This window comes from Cryptomeria japonica, chromosome 1 (assembly GCF_030272615.1).
Source record: "Cryptomeria japonica chromosome 1, Sugi_1.0, whole genome shotgun sequence".
Lineage (NCBI taxonomy): Eukaryota > Viridiplantae > Streptophyta > Pinopsida > Cupressales > Cupressaceae > Cryptomeria > Cryptomeria japonica.
Window position 1 is genome coordinate 430,797,681 of NC_081405.1, and position 6,939 is coordinate 430,804,619.

Consider the following 6,939-nt stretch of genomic DNA (forward strand, 5'->3'; position numbering starts at 1 on the left):
AACGGCTTGCAGATATCTTTACAAAACCTTTGCCTAAGGAGACTTTTGAATATCTCAGAGATTGGTTTGGAGTCATACCACCACCAATAGAGACTTAGACAGTTGATGATTGTCATCAACTGGCAGAATTAAAAGACAAATTTTTTACTCTGGTTTTTGATGAGCAAGCTACTTCTCAGGGGGAGTAGTTGGTATATTGAATTGATTGGTATTTTGTATATGAACTTGGTTTTATTATAACTTTGGCATTTGATGTCAAAGGGGGAGAGATATCTATGGAAAAACACATTATCTTTTGAGGAACTTTGGATAACACATGTTGCTGCCAAGGGGAGAGATTGTTGTTTGGGAGAGACTATTACTCTCTGTATTGTGGTTATGATCTTTTTGGAGATTGTTGGTTTTTGGCATTTCTGTTTTGGCACTTTGATGGTTCCATCTTGTGTTGCCATCAATGCCAAAGGGTGAGATTGTTGGTATTTTGGTATGGTTTTGTCATTGATGTCAACACCTACTAAAACACTAGCACTTTGGAGATCCAACAGCATTCACCGGCAAGCAAGTAACTATTGCACAGTTACTGGTATATGGCTCACCGATAGGATATAATGATCACTGAAACTTGGAATGATATGGAAGACACTTGGTAATATTGAAGACATCGTGTGGACATCTTATCTTAATGAATTAATCATTGGTATATTCATATTTGCATATTTGCTTTTACCGGCAAATAGGTCCAAGGTTATCTAGGGTTACACCGGCAGGTTTATCTTTTCCAAATCAGCATGGCACGCTATGGAGATGATTAATTATTGTTGTAAATGCATTAAGACGACATGTTCAATCGGTTATTGCATCAAATATTATATTGTTTGTAAAATGTTTTTATTGTAATATCTTGTAGAGCCGACCTACTCAAATTGGTCTTAGGTTATGGTATAAATGTAAGATCTTATTTGTAAGATCAAGTGTGGAATGCGAAAAAGAATTTTGTGAAGGTATATGTGAGATTAAGCAGTGCAATACACGCAGACATCATTTGAAGGTGAAGCTAGGTTTTTCTGAAAGCATATCAGCATTACACCGGTACTGAATCCAGCATATGAAGATGCTATTTTGTGCAGTACATTCTTATTGGATTTAACCATCCAACTGTAGTTAGTGTGACTCCCATTTTGTGATTGACCAGTGAGCTCTAGGCTGTTGGCCTTTCTGCATGTGCAGACCCCATTTATGTACACTTACTATCTGCAGTAGTATCATCTGATTGTGGGTAAGGTTTCCCACCGTGGTTTTTCCCCTTACAGGGTTTCCACGTACAAATATTGGTGTCATGTGTTGTGGATGACTTTGTGTTTATGTTTCATGCATTAATCTTTACCGGTATAGCAATTAATTGTTAAAACTGTCTACCGGCATACTTAACTAGTTTACCGGTATTAAGCATTAAGTTGGTTAAGTTGTTTTTAGTTTGAAATTATTTGACAACTGATTCACCCCCCCCTCTCAGTTGTCTCCAAGACCTAACAGTCCCCTTTTGAAGTTGACAACTGATATGCTCCTGATCCATAGGCTGATATGATGACAAAGGGTCCCAACCAGTTAGGTTCAAACTTCCCCTTCTTTTCTCGATCTTGTTGATTTCTAATATTTTCTTTTAGGACGAGATCACCGACTTTGAAATCCCTTGGGATGACTTTGTGATTATAGCTTCTGCATATGCGTTGCTTATGTACCTTGAGATGGTCATAGGCACGTTATCATTTTTCATCAAGAAGCTCTAGCTCTTGCAACCTGTTCACTCAATATTCCTCATCTGGAATGAGGCCCTTCGAAGATACTCGGAGAGATGGGATTTCTACCTCAAGAGGTAGAATTGCTTTTGAAACATACACAAATGGATATGGTGTAGCCCTGTGCAGATACTCGTTCTGTAGGCCCAAAGTGTCGGATTGAGTTGTACATACCAATCCTTGCTAGCATCATTTACTCTTTTCTTGAGGATTTTCAAGATTGTTTTGTTTGATGCTTCTTCTTGGCCATTCCCCTATGGGTAGTATGGTGCGGAGAAGAGATGTTGGATTTTCAATCATTCGCATAGCTCTCACACATATTGATTCTTGAAAGGATGTTTGTTATATGTGATGATGAAACTGGGAATGCCATATCTACAAATGAGATAGTTGAGGAAGAATGATGAGATCTACTTTCCAGTCACGGTGGTCATTGGGACTGCTTCGATCCACTTGGTGAAGTACTTCATGGCAGTGATAATGAACTTATGCCCATTTGAGGAGGAAGGATGAATCTTTCCTACCAGATCAAGTCTCCATTGACAGAAAGGCCAAGATGTGGTGAACGGTTGCAACTCCTCTGCTGGTGCATGTATGAGGTTACCATGAATTTGACATTTAGGACATTTCTTAGTAAATTGATAGGACTCTCTTTCCATTGTCGTCCAGTAAAATCGCATTCTCAGAAGTTTCTTGGCAAGAGTATGACCACTTGAATGTGTACAACAAATACCTTCATGAAGCTCATGTAAGGCAGAGTCAGATTTGTTATGATTGAGGCATCAAAGAAGAGTACCATCTAGACTTCAAAGGTAAAGTGTGTCAGTGGTTAAGGTATAGCAGGCGACCTATCGAATGAAGCTTCATTTTTTGTTGCGAGATAGGTTAGGAGGGAGAGTATTGTTTTTGAGATAATCATAGATCTTCCCATATAGAGGTGAATCTGAAGTGGTCAGAGCACAAATGACTTGGGATGCAGAATTGTCATAGATGGGGAAAATAATTGCTCTACCAGGAATTCGTAATAATTTTGTTTATCTAGAATTTGTAGAAGTGAGGCAATAGTGGCCATTGCATCGACAGCTTTGTTGTCCAATCTTGGAATTTTCTCAAAGGTGATGTGCACAAAGTAATTTTTGAAGTCAACCACCATTCTCTTGTAAGGCATTAGCTTATCATCTTTTGTCTGATAGTCATTATTGATCTAGTTGATAACTAATTGAGAATCCCCATAAACTTTTAATTTTGTGACTCTCCATTCTACATCCACTTTGATTCCAATTACCAGGGCTTCATATTCAGCAATGTTGTTGGTGCATGAAAATAATAGTCTGTAAGATCTTGGAATTGTGTGCCCCTTTGGAGTGACGAACAAGATGTCGGCAGCCGATCCATGTTGTGTATAGGATCCATCAAAGTATAGGGTCCATTGCTTGGGGGTGATAGTGAGTACATCCATGTCTACAAATTCCACCTGTAGTGGTTGTTGGTTTGGTAATGGTGCTTCTACCAGTTGATTTGCAATTACCTGTCCTTTGATAGCCCATCGTTCTATGTACTGAATATCAAACTCACTTAGAATCATGACCCATTTAGCTAATCTTCCTGTGAGAGCTACCTTGCTAAGTAGATACTTGAGATGATCATTTTTTGCTACCAACTTGATTGTGTGGGCTAACATATAGTGGCAGAAATTTTGAGAGGCAAACACCACTGCTAAGCAAGCCTTTTCGATGAATGTATAATTGAGTTCATATCCGTTCAAAGTCCTGCTGATGTAATAGATGGCCCTTTCTTTGCCTGTTGGATCTTCTTGTGCTAGCAGTGCCCCCAATGATACTTTTGTTGTTGATATATAGAGAATGAGTGGCTTTTTCGCTATTGGTGGTACCAAAATTGGTGGATTCATTAGATATTGTTTGAGCTAGAGGAATGATTCTGCACACTTGTCTTCCCATCTTAAAGGTATATCCTTATGAAAAAGATGATTGAATGGAAGACATTTGTTTGCCAACTGAGTGATGAATCATCTGATGGATTGTAGCTTTCCCTATAGAGATCATAGCTAGCTAATATTTTTAGTAGGTGGCATCTCTATGATATCCTGAACCTTTGCTGGATTTACTTCGATGCCCTTTTTCGATACAATGTAGCCCAACAATTTTCCAGATGTGACCTCGAAGACACACTTCTTAGGGTTTAATCTGACCTTGAATTGCTCCAATCATTGAAAGATTTTATCTAGGATGCCTAGATGTTCTTCTCTAGCGAATGATTTAGCCAGCAAATCATCCATATAATCCTCCATGAAAGTATGCATCATGTCGTGGAAGACTATTATCATGGCTCTTTGATAAGTTGCACCAGCATTTTTCAAGCCAAAAGGAATGATGTTCCAACAATATGTTCCCCATGGATAGGTGAATATAGTTTTATCTTGATCCTTCAGGGCTATCTTGATTTGGTTATAGCCAGAGAAGCCATCCATTAATGATAACATCGTGTGCCCTATTGTTAGATCCACAATAGTGTTGATGCTTGGTAAAGGAAAGTCATCCTTTAGACATTCTTTATTGACATCCTTAAAGTTCTTGCATATTCTGATACGTTTGTCGGGTTTAGAAACTGGTATAATGTTTGAGATCCATTCAGCATAATTTATAGGTCAAATGAATCCGACATCTAATAACTTCTTTAGTTCTGCTTTGACCAATAATGCCACATGTGGATTCATCTTCCTTAATTTTTGTTTGACGGGTTTAGCTCCAGGAGCAATGGATAAGTGATGCATGGTTAGATTAGGATCTACCCGTGGCATGTCACCATAAGACCAAGCAAAATTGATTTGCTTCTCCTTGAAGAATTTTATAAAATCTGGTCGGTCTTTTTCTGAGTGATTCTGCCAGATGTATGGTTTTGATTGTTGCTTCAGTGTCGATATTTATTGATTGAGTTGGCTCAATCAATATTGGTGACCTCTCCTGGTAATGTTTAGGAAGAGTGTCAAGTCTCCCATCTTTAGGTGCCTCAAAAAGGTTTTCACCTTCAGATACGTCATTTATTTTTACTTTTTTGCGATCTAATACTGTCAATAACTGGTTTTCACCATTAGATCCAATTTTATTTTATTTTTTTGTGACTAAGAGACTTGGCACTCCCCTGTTTGCAGATATCATTATTTTGTTCATTGGTGGAGCATGTTTCTGGGTTGACTAAGCCTAGGTATTCGACAATGGATTCATCGTTTGGGAATATTGGTGTATCATGATGTTCACGTTCTTCCCAGTCTATGAGATCGGGATATATGAGCGGTAAGGAGTCATTTGGTGGGTTAAGATCACTTGATGTAAGTGTCATAATGGAGTCATCATTATAGTCATTGGGATATTGGTGAGGTTTATGATATTCTCAAGGTATTCGATGGTATTTTCCTCGATATTGCCTTGTTCATATTGTCGTTGCTCGTTCTCACTAGCCTCGTAGATATGTTTTGGTCTGAATTCAAACGATCGAGATCTTGAGCCCCGTCCCTCGTGAGAAATGGGTGTGTGTGTGGATTGTATCCACCTCAATATCTTTAGTAACATCAGAACAACTATCCCACTCATATTCATTGAAATCAGTTTCAAAATCATTGTCCCAAGTTATCTCGCTAAATCTGACAGGTATATTGTACGGTGAGAAAAGTTCATTGATAATTGACACAAGTTTAGTAGCTTGTTCTAATTCAGGATCCATGCTTGTTTGTACTCTTTGAATTTGTTCATACACTATTTCCTTTCTATGAGTAGCGATTTCCTTAGGTTGTGGCTCTACCTTGGTTTGATCAGGTTATTGTATATGATGTACTTTTTATAAGAATCTTCCTCCTTTTGAATAGAGAGATCTTCTTGTCATTTCTCGTCTTCTTCATGTTTTTGCTCCTTCCTTGTCTTTTTTGCTGCTTGGTTTAGTGCTTCTTGCCATGAGTCTTCGTTGTACCTTTTCTTTTCTTTCCATTAAGGTTTTTGATGATGATTTTTCTTTTTCACAGGCGAAATATGTTGGCCATACCCAAGTCCTATTTAATCTTTTGTAAATTGTGAACGAGGTTGTATGGGTTCTATGATGCCTTCTTGATTCTTTCCAATTGGTCCTTTCCCTTTGTATCTCATTCGTTGCATGATCCAGAACCCATTGCCATAATGTTATGTTGGTATGACCACTTCTATGGTAGCAGCTCTGATTTCTTCTTCATCTTTGTATAGCCAAATAAGGATGTCTTTATCTTCTGATTCTTTAGCCAGTGTGCCCATTTGGATAAATTTACCATCAAACTTTGTGATGGGTTGGGTTGCTTGATGTCTTGATCTGGAAGGTTGTCCATAAGACCTTGGTGAAGTTGGTAATTTAGAAATACACAAGGGTTCAAAAGAGTACTCCCCCATGCCTTGGTCCTTTATTTTCATCTTCTGCTTGAAGTTCATGGATAGAGACTTGAGTTCTTCTTGAGGGATGGATGTTGAGGAAGCTTGGGCCTCCCTGTTTTGTAGAACCAGGCTATCTTGAGCTGCCCCCATAGCATTGCAATACTAAAAAGGGTTATTATCTGCATACATTAAAATTTCTTGTCTGTTGTAGGGGAACTTGATACATTGATGGTATGTGGAAGGCACCGCCTACGTTTCATGGATCCATGGATGACCCAATAGTATATTGTATGTCAAGTCTATGTCCAAGACTTGGCACATGGTGTCTCTTTGTACAGGACCTACCTGAATGGGTAGCATTACAGTTCCTTCAGATGATCTTTCTTCATCATCATAAGTTTTGATAATGATTTTCTTTTTGGGATCAATAGCCTGCTCAGAGAAACCCAATGCACAAATAAGCTTTAGATTACATATATTGAGCCCGACTCCTCCATCTATTAATACTCTTTTTACCCAATGTTTATAGACTAAGACCTTGATATGTAGTGGGGTATTATATGGATGATTCAAGGAGACATCATCCTCTTTAGAAAAATATATGTTGTGTGTTGCCGTCATATGGGCCACCATGGTTTGGAATCAATCAATATCCAAATCATTTGGAATGGTTGTTTCAATAAGAGCTTGCTCCAAGATATCCTTGTGTTTTGGTGAAATTTTGAGCAACTCAA